This window comes from Camarhynchus parvulus, chromosome 7 (genome assembly GCF_901933205.1).
Source record: "Camarhynchus parvulus chromosome 7, STF_HiC, whole genome shotgun sequence".
NCBI lineage: Eukaryota > Metazoa > Chordata > Aves > Passeriformes > Thraupidae > Camarhynchus > Camarhynchus parvulus.
The window spans coordinates 37837297-37854096 of record NC_044577.1 but is presented as its reverse complement, the minus strand read 5'-3'; the positions used below and the strand labels follow the sequence as shown (position 1 = coordinate 37854096).

General features: G+C 39.3%; 1 protein-coding gene across 14 annotated transcripts in view; it reads left to right on the top strand.

Annotated features, from left to right (window-relative positions):
* Positions 1-5168: 5168 nt before the first annotated feature.
* Positions 5169-16800, top strand: part of BAZ2B (bromodomain adjacent to zinc finger domain 2B) — a 109875-nt gene continuing 98243 nt past the window's right edge. For 13 of the 14 annotated variants that reach the window (XM_030952169.1, XM_030952159.1, XM_030952166.1 and 10 more), the window contains exon 1: positions 5169-5288. The gene's annotated coding sequence lies outside the window, so the exon portion shown is untranslated. Of the gene's footprint in view, positions 5375-16800 lie in introns of all 14 variants that reach the window. The other variant, XM_030952154.1, reaches the window with a different exon arrangement.

Below are 16800 nucleotides of genomic sequence, written 5' to 3'. Positions count from 1 at the left end.
TGCCAGCCGCAGCTCAGAGCAGGGCCGAGAGGAGAAGAGAGAGTGAAGAAGAGCAGGAAAAAGAGAGAGCAAGACAGCGAAGTCCCCGTAACAATAGATTAAATTAGCTTCTGTGTTGAATATTCTGATTCTCACTAACCAATCTAGTACAAGATACAAATCCTATAGCATTTACATACAGCCTATAAGAACCACTACATTACTATACTGTGTTACACTTTAAACCCTAAAAGCTACTCTTTAGACCGCTCCTGCCAAGCAGGCATGGTCTGCTTCTGACCCTTGGACCTGCTTGCTTGGAGAGGGTATTGTTTCATCAAAAAGGGGATTACCTGCTCGGCCACACCATTGTTTTCCCATTGTTCATTAGCTAGGAGATCTCAAAGGTTGCCTTCATTTCAATCTTGTCTATATTTTCTATATTCTCAAAATCTTTCGCCAGGCAATCATATTTATAAGGCTTCCCTGTTCCATCCTCACCAACACCCTTGTACTTAAAATCCAACATTGGATCTGAGTACAAGTCAGACCCAGATATTTTGACTGTAATATTTGACAGGAATATCGTACAGAAGGCACCTAGTGAAGTACGTTTTTTTATCTCTCTACTTCCAAAGGGTTAATATTTTAACTGTTTCGATTGAACTGGCATTTCCCACTTTTAGAGATTTAATTGGTTAATTAAAATACTATTTTTGATCATGGACATGAAAGAAATGCTGGAGGAGCTATGGAAGACAAGGTTGGAGTATGAGACTGCTGAAATGGGATTGGCAGAACAGATCACAGATTTCTCTATCTTTTAAGATGAGCAAAAGTATCTTTTAACAATTTATGAGTGACAGGAAATAACACATAGCTGCTTTCACCTCTCTCCCAGTGAGATGTGTTTTAAGAAGAGTGCACTTTCTATGCAGTGTATTTGGTAACACAGGCTGATGCAGAAACTCCTTAAGGAAGATTTCTAGGCTTTTATAGAATGTGTGAAGTCTAGATTCTTGCAGTCTAGATTCTTTTCCATCCTTCAGAAGTTCTTATTTTGGTACTTCAAATCTGTGTTTTCTGCACACCATTTATGACTGCTCTGTAGATTAATTTAGTTCAGCACCTCTGCACAACTTCAAAACAAAATTTCCCTTCATACTGATTTTCAACAATTACACAGCATTTCTTAATGAAAGCAACTTAGTGGTGAACATATTGATCCAGTTGCAAAACTATTAAATTAGTTTTATACTTTTTATAAACTTATTTATGTTTTTAAAGGTTCCTAGGCCTTTAGTACTTTGACCCTCATTCATTGTAGTGAAGTAGATACTCATTTGACCACTCCTGGACAGCATAATAAAAGCACGTGTATAAGAGCATAAAGCCAGGGATACTTAGACATGCTAAATTGTTTAAATAGCTGTCAGAGAGTGGTAGCATAACCTCTGCAAATGTTTACAAGTATCTGTGATGACAATAAACCTCCTAAACACAGAGCAAATTCAGCAAAAAGGCTTTGCAATATTTTTGAATGTAATGCTTTAAAAACAAATTGCACATCACAATTGAATGATGTATTCATTTTTTTTTTAAATCTACCGTTTAATTTTTTTATTAATAGTATTCATTTAATGCTAACTACTTCAACCCTTCATTGGGATGGACTAGCCCTACTAGCCTTGTAAAAATGTTATTTTTGATTGATAGTAACTTCCTGCTGGTCCTTACAGTATGGCCAATCAGTTTTAATATATTTTATGATAATAAAATGCATGCTTCGCAAACAGTGCACAGGACACCTGTTAACAGAATTTTATAATATAGTTTCTAGTCCTTAGTGAATACTGCATCTCCCTTTAAAATACTTCCAAAGACATTTTGTTTGTTTAGGTGTATAAGAAGGTCTGTCTAGAACAGATGCTGTTACGAGATCAGAGTTTGGAAATGTTATGTGAGTTTTACCTTTAGTGTAGCCTCACAAACATCTGGATTGCTACAAATGAAGGGCTGTAAACCTGTGCTGCTGGCCTGTGCATAGTGGTGCAGGAGAGAAACCTTTTGAACTGTCTGTGCCTCTGGAGAGATCATTACAGTGAACTCTACCTCTGTGTTCCCACAGGAATTTTGGATTTGACCTTCCAGACATTTATGCATGGCATGTAAATGGCCCTTGTGACATCAGTGTAATTATTCAAATGTGAGATTACATGTCTGTAAATACAGTGCTTATTTTATTCTTTTTTCTCCTGATTCAGCAGTTAAGATTAGGAATGCATTGATGCGTGCAGCTAGTTAAAAAAAATATCATCATAGGGTCAAAAAGAATAGCAGAAAATACTAAAGGAATTACAAAACTCTGGCACGGTGTATTTTTTTTTATGGTATTTACACTGGAAGCTTGAAAATGCAAAGGCTACCTGCATTCGTAATTAATTCATCATGAAAAGGAAGCAAAAGAAAAAAATAATCCTGTTTTTGTAGTATATGTGCTGCAGGTTGAATTTGCATTTTTTAAAATTGAGAATTCCATCTTTCATACTGCCTGAGGGAGAACAGCCAAATTTGAAAGCTAGGGACCTTTCTGATGTAATAGTTAATTACTTTAAATGCATCAGTAATGTCCACTAGCAACAGCTTCTGTTGAATAAGCATATTAAAACAAAGGAATTCTAGTATCTTTTTTTTGAAACCTTAGTACGTTTTGCAGTAGTAAAACTGATTTGTTTGTGACTAGTGGAAAAACTGTAACTTTTAAAACATATTCTGGTGTAGACTATAAAATATTATATAGCTACCTAAGACTACATTAAATAGTTGACCAAAAACCAAATTAATATTCAGCACAATGATAAAGATATTTTTCATATTTTGATGATAAATATAACCCAGTGGTGTAAATTTGGATAGTTGACTGAACTTTGTGAAGAGAAATATGTGTTGGGACCTGTTGTTCTGTGCTCACAGATTAAATTCTGTCCTGCTGAGCATTACAGAAAATAAAGATTACATAACATTGTCCAAACATGCACATATTTTTATTTGTCACAAGATACTATAATTCCTCTTAGTAACGACAAAAAAATATATATTTACAAGGTTATTTAGAGAGGTTGTAATAATACAATTTCTATTATTACTAGAATTTCTTTTAAATGTTACAAGCAGCAATATTAAATATGCACCAAACATCCGGTAGATTTGATAGTAAATTATCTAAATCCATTGTTTGTTCCCCCTTTCAAAACTCTGTAATCTCATGACTGACAGTGTTGTTGTATTGCAAAATGTGTGAGCTTTTGATGGATAACATTGTGAGCAAAGCAGCTGTTTATTGTATCTGTACTAGTTCTTACCCCACACTGGTTTTTAGACCATTATTAGTAAGTTTTGAGGTTAGAGAGGTATTGACCCAATCAAACATGTACAGAGCTCAGCCTCTGAGTTAATTAAATGTGGGTTAATAGTATATTATAAGGAAATCATTGTCCTTATTACAGTTATTAGGTAGTTAGTCAAATTATAGCTTCAAAGGAATGCAGAGCATGGAGAATTTTGGACTAAATTATGCATTTGAACCTTAGGCCAGCTTTTACTGTTGAGACAGTTTGCTGCTAAAAGAAATTGTGTGTCATTGAAATTAAATGCCTTTCTGGGGATGGAAGCTTCCATTTTTTAATGAAATTACTAAGTGTGGTGTAGTGAAATGATTAAAATCTGTATTCCGGGAATGTGGTGGACAAAAAAAAAAATCAATAAATGCTAGGAAACCTTTGCTGCTGGATGTGAATCCTTGGAATGAAATAGCCTGGTACAAAAATAATAATTAAAAACATATCAGCACATTAATGTATTTAGCATGAGTCTCACAAGACATCATGTTCACTAATTTTTAGCATAAATTTTACTCTGTAATGAGAAGCTTTTTTTTCCTCATATCCGTGTTCGGCAGTGTTTTTGCCCTTCCCCCAATGCTCCCGCACTGCAATCATTGTGCTTGCACTTATTATGTTACAAATGACCGAGGTAAGGCTGACATTCTCGTTGCATGCAAAAAGAGCTAGTCTGCCAGGCTTTTTTTTTTCTTCCCCTAATGAAGCAGCTTTGTGAAATCTCCCCATGTGTTAATACTAATGAAGATCCTCCAGCACAATTAAAATCGCAGCCAGTGGCTGAAGAGAAAACAGAAGACAATGGCATCTTTCTACATGTGCATATTTCTTTATGCATAGATCGACTTTATTTAGAAATATTGTTGATTTTTAAAATGGTTATATGTAGTATTTAATAAGGTTAACAAGCTGTACATATTCTTGAATTCTGCAAGTATGTTTTTACCAACTCATACTGAAATCAGTTAGATTTTCTTAATTGCACTGTGGTTTAACTTGATGGTGTTATAGTTATGGTTCGTAGGGAGCAGTCCTTGGGCTCTAGCAGTGTACTTTAACCCTGCTTGAGTTTGAGACTATGCCAAAGAAGGAAGAAAAAAAAAAAGGAGGATACCATGTGTGTAGTGTGAAGGGTTGGTGTAGGGAAGCACAGCTTTTAATTTTCCACAAACAACCTCTATGGGCTGTTTCAGGCAAGGCGAGATGATTTGTATTTAAAAGATGTATTTTTAATTTTAATTCTTGTGTCAATAGATGGTGAGTGTTAATACTTCCCCTTGATTTTAAGTTCATTCTGCCACCCTTGTTGCTTTCTTTCTCCATCGAGTACTTCAGGAACTCAAAAGTTGAACGTTGCTTCTTTAAAATGTCTCCTTTTAGAAGTGGATCACCTTTTTTTTTTTTTTCGTAGACGTCAGTCGTTTACACCACAGATTCTATTGTTGATTTATAATTTTTTTTTTAAACCTGAACTTAATCTGTAGGTTCTTAAGGTGGGCAACTTGGTTTCTCCCCCGACCGATAAAGTCACCATTAAAAAATGACCCAGGGTGGACCGGAACTTTCGGTCGCTGTGTGAAGACCGTGGTTCAGAACTTTTCCCAGCCCGAGGGCGGGCGCAGGTCCCGCAGCGCGATCCGCGATCCCGCGGCCCGGCCCGGCCACGCCGCCAGCCCTCGGGGGGAGCGCCGGCGGTGACGTCACCGGGGGCGCGGGGTCCGCGACCCCCTCCAGGGTCCCGCCGGCTGGGGGCGGCCGCCGTGCGCGCCGCCGCCCGCGCGCGCCCCCCGCCCGGCTCCGGGGAGCGCCGGGAAGGGCCGGCCCGGCGCGCGCCGCCCGCACAGCGCAGGGGAGAGAGCGGGAGAGTGAGAGCCGCGCGCCCCGCGCACCGAGCGGCGGAGCTTCCCCCAGGTGAGCGGCTGCAGTAGGATGGTGTTCTACCGCGCCAGGGCTCCCCAACCCGAGTAGCGCCCGCCTCGCCGGCCGCGTCCCTGTCGGTGCGTATCGCCCCTTTGTTGTGTGGGCCGAGAGCGAGTCCCGCTGCGGGGCCCTGCCCGGGCAGGGCTGCGGGCGGGAGGCGGAGTGGCTGCGTGGAGGTGAGTCCCGCGGAAGGGCCGGGGCCGGGGTGTCTGCAGACGGGACGGCCGTGTTCCGGGCAATTTTAAACTTTGCTCATGGCCGCACGCCCGTGCCTTGGCCGGGCGGTGCCGGTCACGTCTCTGCCGACGGACGCCCGCAGCCTCCGGGGCGGCGCGGCGGCTTCTAGCGGCCACCGGGCGGCTCTTTTGTGTGGCGCTGTGTGGTACGCTCCGCTCCCGGAGGCCCTCCCGCCCTGTTCCCTTCTTGGCGGCGGGCGCTGCTCCGCTCCCCTCGGTCGGGGCTGTCAGGGCGGGCGCGAGGCGGGGCCGCGCGGAGCGGCCGCGGGGCAGCGGCCGGAGCGGGCGATGCCCCTGCGCGGGCGGCCCTCGGCCCCGCGCAACCCCCGCTCCCGCGCGCGGTGAGTAGGCGCTCCCTCCCTCCCTCCCTCCCTCCGTTCCGCGGGGCGCGGCGCGGGCCGGGAGCGGGCGGCCCCTCTGTCCGCGGCTTTGTGCGTGTCCCGGCCTTGTGAAGAGAAACAAGCAGCTGCAGCGCTGGGCGAGTTGTTGAAATTTATCCCTTTGTGTATATTACAATATCCTCCATTTTTCTGCCCTCTAAACAACAAGCCTTTCGCCATCTTGGGCAAATTTTTATTTCAAAGTCTGACCGTCTCTTTTAGGAGGGACTGAGTAGAAAACCTGAAAGCACTTCTGGATAAGCATTAAAGTTTAGGGAATGTTACAGGGACAGATAGTGACGTCATGTAAAGTTTAAGGGGATTTTTGTCCAAGACTCTGTGCTTTCCCCTGGAATCCCTGATTTAACGTGTTGTGAACCGCACTTTAAAGAGAAAGGTTCCTAGTCGTGCGCGCACGTACAGGGGACACTGAGAATACGCTTCTTTATCTGGTGCCTAGTTTCATATCAGGAAAAGAATTGTGCCCCCTCTGCCCCTTTTATTTTTTTTTCTGCCCTGGCCTTAGTATTTAATGTGCAATGCTTAACTGTTGGGTTATTTAAAAAAAACGTTCTGAAGTTACTATGTTAAATAACAAATTATCTGGAGATCTGCATTGGTTTTGTTTATGGAAAGTATGAATCTGATGTGAAGTTTACATGAAACACTTGGTACAGAATCTTCCCTGAGAAATAAACAGAGTCTTCTTGGCATGAGGAACATGGGTAAACAGACCTCCATTTTTAAATTACAGACTTGGAGGTCTGTTTGGAAGCAACGAACTTATTAAGGTACATTATTAAAAGGTTCCATCTGGAAAGTACCTATAAATATTACATGTAGTTCGGGTTATGTTCCAGGTACTGTATAATGTGCGTGGCTAAACCTAGTAACTATACTTAACACATTGAAGAACCAACCCTACAACAACTCCTTACCCAAAACCCAACAACAAATCTCTTCTGACTACAAGTTTTGCATCAGCTGTTGTGAAAGGGAGAACAATAAAAGGTATTGTTCAGTGTGTTAATTTGGTTCTCAATTGCCCTTTTTTTGATCTTATGAAAGTTTTTCTGGTCACATGACTTAGTGAAACATGTAATTGGTAAGGAGTAATTGTTGTAGATAAATTTTTGTTTTTTCATCCATTTTTCTATGCTTGTTTGACTAGCTCCATGTTTAAAGTCACACTATGGAGAACATGGAACTACTTGTATTTAATTCACATTTTCTTAGTCTTCAGGATTGGGGAAAATACTGACAACAGTTAACATACCAAGTAATAGGAATAGCTGTTTGTACATCAGGACTTTCTATCCAAGTCAGTATTGAATGCTGTACTTAAAGTAGCTTTAAGGTTATATTAGAACAAATGTCAGATGCTTACTTTATTTTTCTTTCCTAAATGCATCAGAAAGTGTGGTTGGATTTGCTATTTCCTGTATGTGTGAATGCTGAGTAAATGAAAATGTTTAAACAGTGGAAAGCATGTGCAGCAGGTGATTCTAAATTATAAGTGCAGTGAAGGTCTAGAAGATTGGATTGGTTATAAATGGTGAGCAACAGAGGATAAGTAGTTTCTGAAAATGGCAGTATAGCTTTGACATCTCATAATAAACCACATACAATTTTTGTCAAAATGCTGCAAAATCAGTAAACTGCATAATGTTAAGAAAATGGTAGCCAAGGTAATTTTTGTAAAGTATATGTAGAGAAGGGAGTAGGAATCGTTAAGGAATCTTCAGTATTCAAGAAATTCTATGTTCACTTCAGGCAGGTGATGCTGCTTTAATCATAGGGTCTACCAATTCCTGCAAGCGATGGGAGTATCCATATCAGGTTGTGATGAAGTTGTTCATAAACAGAACTCTCTGGAAAGTAAAAAAAATTCTTTAGAGGATCAGGTATTGTTTCCTTTTCATTCCTGATCCAAAGTCTGTTCTGAATGGCACAGTATAAGGTTTTGTGACTATTCTGTATTGAAAATAAATTGGAATTGTGATACCGTGTTCTAGTTCCAGCCAGGACAGGGTTCATTTTTGCAGCAGCCAGGAGGGGCATGGCCAGCACCCAGTAGTTCTGACCACCTTACCTCTGTTCGCTGGGGGTGGGAAGGGCAGGCAAGGCACTCTGTTCCTCTTGGGGAGAGAAGGACTTTCTTCCAAGTGAAACTAGGGTATTGTTGTTTCCGTGTGAATCTTTGGACGCTTTTTTGTAGTCTCTGTCATTGGTATTGTTGTTATTACTATTCGTTTTCTTGTCTCATTGCTGTTTCCGGTAAATTGTTCTTATCTCAATCCGAGACCTTTACCTTTTGTGCCTCCAATTCTCCTCTCCATACTGAAGAAGGGGAGGGAGCGAATGAGCAGCGCATGGTTTCAGTGGGAGCACTGAATTGGAGGTTACCAGTACTAAACCGTGACATACTGGTATTTTTCATCCAAACTATTTTCTCAAACTAAATTCCACTGTGCTGGGTTCCTTACAGGTCTGTGTTCCCACAAAAAGGTAATTGTTTTTAAGATTCTTGTAGGTTGTCAATGCCATTGTAAAATTTTTTGAGTGGTGTGAGAGGGGAAAAAAACTAAATGCCTACTTCATACCTTTTGGTGAAAAATTCTTGATTTTCTTGAACATGTAATAAAATGTTTTGCATTTTCAAAAGGTAAACTAAGAATATCTTTATATCATGGAGGGAAAGAGCATTGGTTTGATCGCTGTAGTATATTTGTTTAATCTTTATGTTGACCTTATGTTAAGAAGAAAGTTCTACTAGACTTTTTTGGTCTTTTTTGGGAGACACTTAAAATGCAAATAAGAAGGTAATAGAAGCCTTTCCTATAGGTCCTGTTGCCCTTTTTAATGTTTTCTTTGTTTGCACGTTTATTGTAGAACTGCATTGTAAGGGAGCAGATGTTTTGCAAAACATCCTGATGTGTTGCTTTTTTCTTCTGGGAGTGCATAACTGTTCCTTCTGATGCATCGATTTGACAGCTGCTTGATTTCACGAAGCTGCTAAGAAGCCATTAGTGGTGTCATTGAATTCAAGTAGAACAGTCCCTCCCAGCTTGAACTGCAATTGTTAAGGTCTTTGTTGCTACTTTTTGTTCCTATGCAAGACGTAGAATATCAGAGTTGCAAAGAAAATGAAGCTTGTGCACCCGGTCTCATTTCCCAGAATGAGGGCAAGGAATACCTCACTGTTGTTAGTTCTATAATTTGCTTATAATGATATATTTGGGAATAGGAGATCTTGACTGTTGGGAGGTATAACCAACAATGCAGTTTCTTACACCCTTCCTTCCTCCTCCCTCTGGCACATGGAGGGTTTCACTGTGTGAACATTCTGTGTTCAAATCCCTTTACTGTGGTCGTCTCCAAGATGCAAATGTATAGTTATCTTTAAATGAAACTTAAAAGTGTAAATAATGGTGAAATGGGTTTTTTTTTTGTTTGATTTTTTTTTTCATTTAATAAACAGACTATTCCATTAGAGTACTAAGAGTGATGCTTAGTGTTTTCATCACATAGATAATTTGGCCCCAGGAAGATTCCTATAGTCTACCAGTTTTCTCCCAAGTGTGGATCAACTTCTGAGTTAATACTGTAGTTTTGCTACAGTACATTCAGTGAATTATGTCATACTACATTATAAACTAGTTTGTGATTGTTAATTGCCACCACAAGGAACACTGAAGCAGTTGCCAAGGTTAGCAGTGATTTTTGTGATAGTTTACAACATTCTGAATGTAGACAAAATGTAGTAAGTATATGTTGGTCAACATATTTTATAGAAATGGGAAGTTTGTATTGAAGAACATTATGTACTATTTGGAATCTAGGTACAGATGATCTTCCGCGCTGCATCACAGAAGGAAATGAAATATCCTTTTTATAAATGGACATCTATGCTTTTAAAGATTTTTTGTTATGCTACTACATTTTTACTTTAAAACCATTTTTACTGTACATAGCAACAAACAAACCGGAAAGGAATCACCAGAAGATTTGTGTGAGGAAAACAGTAGGTTCTCATTAGTTTTTTAGTTTGTCTTTCTTAGGGCTTTATGAAAGCAAGACAGTATTAGTTTCACTGTTACAGAGATAAGGACTCTTGAAGGGTTTAGTCTTTTACCAACATCACAAGTAGTTGGTGGTAGAGGATGAAGAAAGAGCTGCCTTCACTGACTTTAATCTGTAGTGTGCTGGGTAGTTGTTTCTTTGAAAACGGAAATGCATGGTTTGTTAGCCCACAGAGTAATTGCTATGGGTAGGTAAGCAGAATGCAGCGCGTAGTCATTAAACCAAACTGGGACCATGTATTCATTCAGCCTCTGCAGGAGGGCCAGGCAAGATGCAGTATTTTGCCATTATTTTGTTTCTTAATCATACAGTTTTAAGCGGAAAAGAGGTATGTAGAACATATCGTCCAGTCCAGTCCACAGAGTTTCACCTATTTGCTGTGTTAAGTTCTTATCCAAGTTCTTTAGTGTTTAAGCTATTTACTGTCCTAAATTTGCCGTTATATAGTGCCCAGGACTCCAGCCATTCCTTAAAACCAAAAAAAAAAAACCAAGTATACTTTGTTAAAGTTCAATACAAAAGTTCCACTCAGATTTAAATGGAAATAAATAATAAAAGTAGTAATTTTATGGTATAAAATAGATTTTTGTTTCTTTTTGGGAAGGAGAAATTGTGGTTTATTTTGTGGTGTTAGCATTTCATGAGACACCAGCTCTTGAGACATCAGCAAGAAACTCTTGGAGTGTGAGGAGGTCTTAATGGTTGTTTGACTTTTTTTAATGTAGCAATAAGGAAGAAAGGATACAAGGGTTTTCCCAGTTTAGTTTAACAGAATTAATTTATGTATTTGACACAATTCATAATACCAGTTCCCTCTCTTTTTATAGAATATCTTTCAGATCATTGGAAAAAAGACCAATATCAAAGCAAGTGTGCATTTTAAAACTTTGCTTAGCGACAGATGATCTTTCAAACATAGTCTCTGAAACTTAGGAAAAAAATGTGCTGGGCTTGTCAGTGTCTGTACGATGCCTGTTGCCTTTAATGTGAATTCTCTCCTTTTACCTTGCTACCCAAGCCCTTCAGGGCCTCCTGAATGTCTTGTTTTCTGTGTGTAAAGGAAATAAGACTCCTGTCACTTGATGTAGGTCAGGCATTGTAAAGAGCTGAATGGGTTAAGCCTTGGTAGTTTGCAAAAAGAGATTGCAGAGATTTTGCTAGCTGCTGAGGGAAGAATCACCCAAAACCTTAAAATTCAAACTACTAAAAATGTAAAGAAAAGACTACCTGAAAAATTGTTCTACCTGATGGACTCTTTACATTAGCAATTGGCGGGACTGCTAAATTTAAGTACTTGTCGTCGCTGGTAATGTTTACAGTGTAAAGCCTTGGGAAAGACAGTAGGCTTAAAAATAATACAGTGACTGTCTTATAATGCTGTTGTCTTTTTGGGGCCTCTCACAGAACTTAGTTCTGCTCTGGAATTGTTGGAAAGGATAATGAGAAATTTTCATTTTTTGAGTAATGATGACCCCTACCAATATATTCTTATTCCTGTAAATTACAGGAAGTATAAGGTAGATTTTCTTTAGAACACTTAATACAGTAATTTAAAGGCACAAAATAATCTGCCTAGCTATTCTTGAACTTGAACCTCAGTCCTGAGTCTTTTGGATTAGGAGATAAAACCTTGAAATCTTCCTGAGAGTATTTTTTCTTCACTGAGTACATAGATGATGTTTTTGGATTGTGACCCTATTTATTAATCGATTTGTGTTAATGAGTTGATGTTTTTCTAATGCTGAAAAATTCTTTCATAAACAATGCAATCCATTTTACCAGTTATCTATTTTAGAAGAGTGGTATGTAGTATCCAAGTGTAATCAGCAAAATAATTCCACAACCACCTCCTCAGCCCTCAGCCTTTCTATAACAGGAAGCCAGTTGGACAAAAATGACTGCAGTGGTCCACTGGTGCACAGGGACATAATGGTGTGGATTTTGCCCCATTTTTTGTTCTTGCACTTTTCCACAAGCGTGCACTTATTAATCAAAGACGCTGTACTGCTGAGGGCAGAGAGGTTCATCAAATTGGCAGCTGGTTTGGTGTAAGGAACAGTGTGCTGAAGCTCTTAACGTGCTACGACATAAATAAATCTTACATCTTTGTATGCAAACCCTGGAGGTTAATACTGTATAATTCAGTGTCCTGTCTTTGTTTTTATGATGGATGTTTTAAAGTGTTTGAAGCTTGATGCAAGCCTTCAAACAGGTCAGGGTAGGCAGGCTGATTGGCTGAAGCAAAAACTTGACAAAGGGGCTTGTGTGTCTGCTGTGGAGGTTTTTTTTTGGCTTGGAGATCATTGTTGTATTGCCTGTGCTGTTGTAGGGGAGTTCTAAAGATTGACAAGCCTTGCTGTGCTAATGGACTTAGTAATGAAATGCAAATAGTTTGGTCCTATTTGTTCCAAAGTTACTGCTGTTTGTATGTAGCCTTAACAGAACTAACATGTGGAACAAGCAAAAAACTACTAGGATTTCCCTGTAAAAATGGTGCTGTGATTTGGCTTTAACATGAATTGGTTGCATATTCATAATTTAAGAACAGCTGGTTACAGCAAGTGCATAGTCATTTGCAAGCTATTATAAACCATTCTACTCACACATGGCGATTGTGCTTGAGCTTTCTTTTTTATTGATTTACCTGCATTTGAAATCTGGTTGCTGCAGCCACAGAGGCCCTTCATTTTAGCTGTGCTTGCATCGTAGAACAACCTCTGTATTAAATATTTATTTTTAACTAAATGCTGAATAAAATGTTAAACTCTGTGCTTTGAAGAAACAAGGTGTAAGGGTGAGCAGTGACATACATCTTAAACATGAAATCTTGTTATGTAAAGACTAAAAATGACATCAGCCAAGCTTTGTAGTCGTTTTGTAATGTTGTTCTGAATAAGAAATCCTTGTTAGATTTACCCAGTGTTACCTTGCTAACACTGTAGTTGCTGATGTATTTTTTTTCCCATGCATTGTATACCAAATGGTTTTGGAGGAAAACCAAGAAGTATAGCATGTGATTGTATTACAGAAAATGAAGGTATAGTAAAATAGAAGTAAGCAGTCCTGTTGAGTATCCCACGGAGCAAATGATGGATGTATTAGGAATGACTGTACTCTTATAAAGGTATGCTTATCTATTATTATGATGTGAAAAGTACATACTTAGAAATATTAGTTATTAATATATATAAGCCATGATGTAAAGTTGATCTCCCTGCATTCAGTTTTGCTTTTCAGTGAGAAATCAAGCTTATGCAGAATAGTTTGATAACTTTTCTGTATTTTTGTTTGGCCTAGTGACTGGAACTTTTATAAGGAGTAATACAATTTTGACAATAAAAGTCAGTTTTCTTAACATCCTTAGTTCTTCTGGGAATAAAAGGGAGCCCAGAATTCCTGCTCTTCATACATCTTTTGATCCAGTACGTTGTAAGTTGTTAATTTGTTACTAATTTATAAGCTGGCATGTAAAGAAAGTATTGCTGAGGAAAGTTGTAAATAAATTCTTGTTTCATATGTATGGATCGAGGAAAATGGGAAGTCATTAAGGGAGGTTTCTTACAGTGTTAGTCAGCAAGACTAAAATATCAAACATACGTGCCTGAAAGAGTCTAGTTTTTCAAGCTGTATCAGTTGATTTACTAAAAGATGCTATCACTCCTTACAGCTCTGGTCTTGTCTGAGTAGTTACAGCAATTGAAAAAAGGATAAACTGTGAGAAAGGCAAACCAGCATTTTTCCGTTGTATCTCTGATCATTTTTCTGTCTTGGAGTTACCCGTAGCACCTCACTGCTTCTTTTCAATGTTGAAGAAAGAGCTAGATCAGAGGTAACTGAGACCAGAACTGTGTGGTTTAGGAGAGAAGTGGGGTGGAAGGGTGCTCGGTAGGTCCCTGGGGGTACCCAACCTCTATAACAGCTGTAATGCCAGAAACAGTTTCTTCATAGCACGATTGTAGGAGCTTTCAAAGCAGCAAAGAGAATTACTGTTTGGGGTTTTGAGTGGTTTTAGTTACGGAGTCTAATATTAGAAACAACAGATGCTTCCATTTTGGCTCTTTTCAGCGAAATTACCTTACACGGGAGTCCAAAGAAGTAAATTGTTAAGGGTTTGGAGGGAAAGCCATGTGAAGAATGGCTGAGGTCTCTTGGTTTGCTCTGTCTGGAGAAAAGGAGACTGAGGTCAGACCTCATTGGGGTCTACAGCTTCCTCGTGAGGGGAAGTAAAGGTGCAGCTCTGATTTCTGCTCTCTAGGATCAGGGACAGGACCTGAGGGAACAGCTGTAGCTGTGTCAGAGATGGGTTTAGGCTGGATATCAGGAAAAGGTTCTGTCCTCAGAGGGTTGTTGGGCACTGGACAGGCTCCCCAGGGAATGGTCACAGCCCCAAGGCTGCCAGAGCTCCAGGAGAGTTTGGACAGTGCTCTCAGGGACAGGGTGGGATTGTTGGGGTATCCTGGGCAGGGTCGGGGTTGAATTCAGTGATCTTTGTGGATGTCCAATACAGGATATTCTGATATTAGGTGATTACACACCTACCCTCCTCTTAGTAATCGCTGACGCTTAACCAGTTGAATTTTTTTCACTGCATTGTCAACAGAGACCGTGTTAAAAAGCTGCTGTCCCAAAGAAAGTATGAGAAATGGGAAGAAAGTTGAGATCCCAAGTCTTGACTAAAGGGAGTGAAATACTGTGGATTATTGAAAAAAATCACAGAAATACATTCCAACAGTTATCTTTCTGGCAGCTTAGTTGAGAGTGCACTTGGATTTAGTCATGCCTTAAATGTAATGGAGGATTTAGAGGATAGGGTTTTAGAGCAGGTGGATATTTGAAGACAAAATGGGTATGCCCCATTTTAATGACATACTAAAGTGCTTCTGTTTGGTGTTTTTCATGTCATTTTTTGTTTGTTTTAACTTGCCAACAATTTGCCAAATAAAAAATATCTGAAGGGTTTTTATAGTTATATACTTGCCAATTAATGCATGTAAGAGTGTTTAGAGCAGTAAATTTCAGAAAAGAGAAAAAATGCATATGGAAAGAATATATTACTAAAATGACAACAGACTTAGTAAGGGTCCTTTATTGTTCAGCCTTTAACTGTGGTATTAACACTATATTTTTCTGCAGTTCTCTTTTCTTCTTTTCTAGAAGTGCTTTTCAGGCCTGATTTTCCCTCTTTAAGGCTTAGAGGGTATAGCAAGTTGTCTTCATGGAACCAAATGTATTTTTGAACAAGAATGGGAAGTACTGGTTCCATGGTACAGCCTTATACAGAGGGCTAGTTTTGAACTATTTTTTAATGATTTGCAAAATGTAGTGTGTTCATTATACAAAGAAACAGTCAAAGGGCATGTGGGCAAGGAAGGAACTCACTCTCTCACTTTAGGTTAAAACTAATGTTAAGTGCAGTCAGTTATAAAATGCTCTTTTTCGCCTGGTATTAGGAACTGAAAGGAACAGATTATGCTATGTCATTTTCCTTTTATTTATATGTGAGAAAGATACAGAGCAGCTTGAAATACTTGCCTGTTTTTTTTGGGAGATGTTTTTCTATGTCAACCTGTTTCTCGTTATGATTGAAATAAATCTTTGACTCTTGCAGATGCCAGTAAGTTTTCAGTGTTAGTAGTTAAGATGTTATAGATATACAGCATATTGGAAAGTTTATTGTGTTGATATAAGTAGTTTATACAGAGCAGTGTTCAAATGTAGCCTTCAGTCTTTTTGCGGTAATGGAAATGAATTACTTGTTCTGAGAGATCTGCGAATAGTGTAAGGACTTCATGTTAAAACAAGCATGGGCAATCACTTTAAAAGGATTTCTTGGCTTCTAAATGCTTGATTTTTATGATTGTGGTGTTTTTTATACCTTGCAATGTGTTTAAAATAAATAGATACGCAATTGTCTTAAGGAATGATCTGTGTTACATGTTCTGGGAGACATTTGAAGTGCATGTAAGTGTGATATTTTTGTAAAGCTGTTACTTTTTTTGCTCCATGTGTCTCTTTCCCTTGTCAACATGTAAAGTTTCATGACTGGGCTCACCTGTTTGTCCATGTGCCTGTCCATTCCATGCCGTAACTTTTGTTCGTCATTTCTTTTCAGACATCATTGAAAGTAGGCTAGATATTCAACAGTAAAGTTCTGCAGTTTTCTGAAAATCAATCACTGTCTTGAAGAAGATGGACAGATTAGACCTGCCAGCTGAGGAAGTGGTAGGGCCAGTATTAGTGTTACTTCACCGATGTCCCAAGCAGTTCTCTGATTCCTCAGCGTGTGCCCACTGTCTAACAAGTATACGTGCTGTCAGCACTGTCCTTGCCAAGTGGGTTGTTGAACTGGACTTGTATTTCCTCATGCAGTCTGGTTTATGGCAGTAGGGAAGTGCAGAGGACCATCATAGGAACACTGCTCACAGGAGAATTTTTTCAGCCACCTCAAAAGTAGCACATGAGGAGACCTGTAGTAAAAAGCTTTTGCATGGTACCTTGTACATGAGTTTTGTGCACAGTAGAATGCAGATAGTGGATACTAAATTTTACTTTCTTTGGATCAAAGTTTTGTTCTCAGAATAAATTCAATATTTTCAGTTAGAAAACGTTGGTCACTTTTAAGTAACATGACTAGAATGATGTTCACATCCATAACTACGAGCAATAAGTACTCCAGTAGTTTCTGTTGGTGCAAGTACCTTAGAATCATTCCCATGTGTACATTATTTCTTATTGAGGGCACACAGATAGTCTAGCACAAGTTGTACTGACTTGTTATCTTTCCAGTGCAGTATTACATGAGAG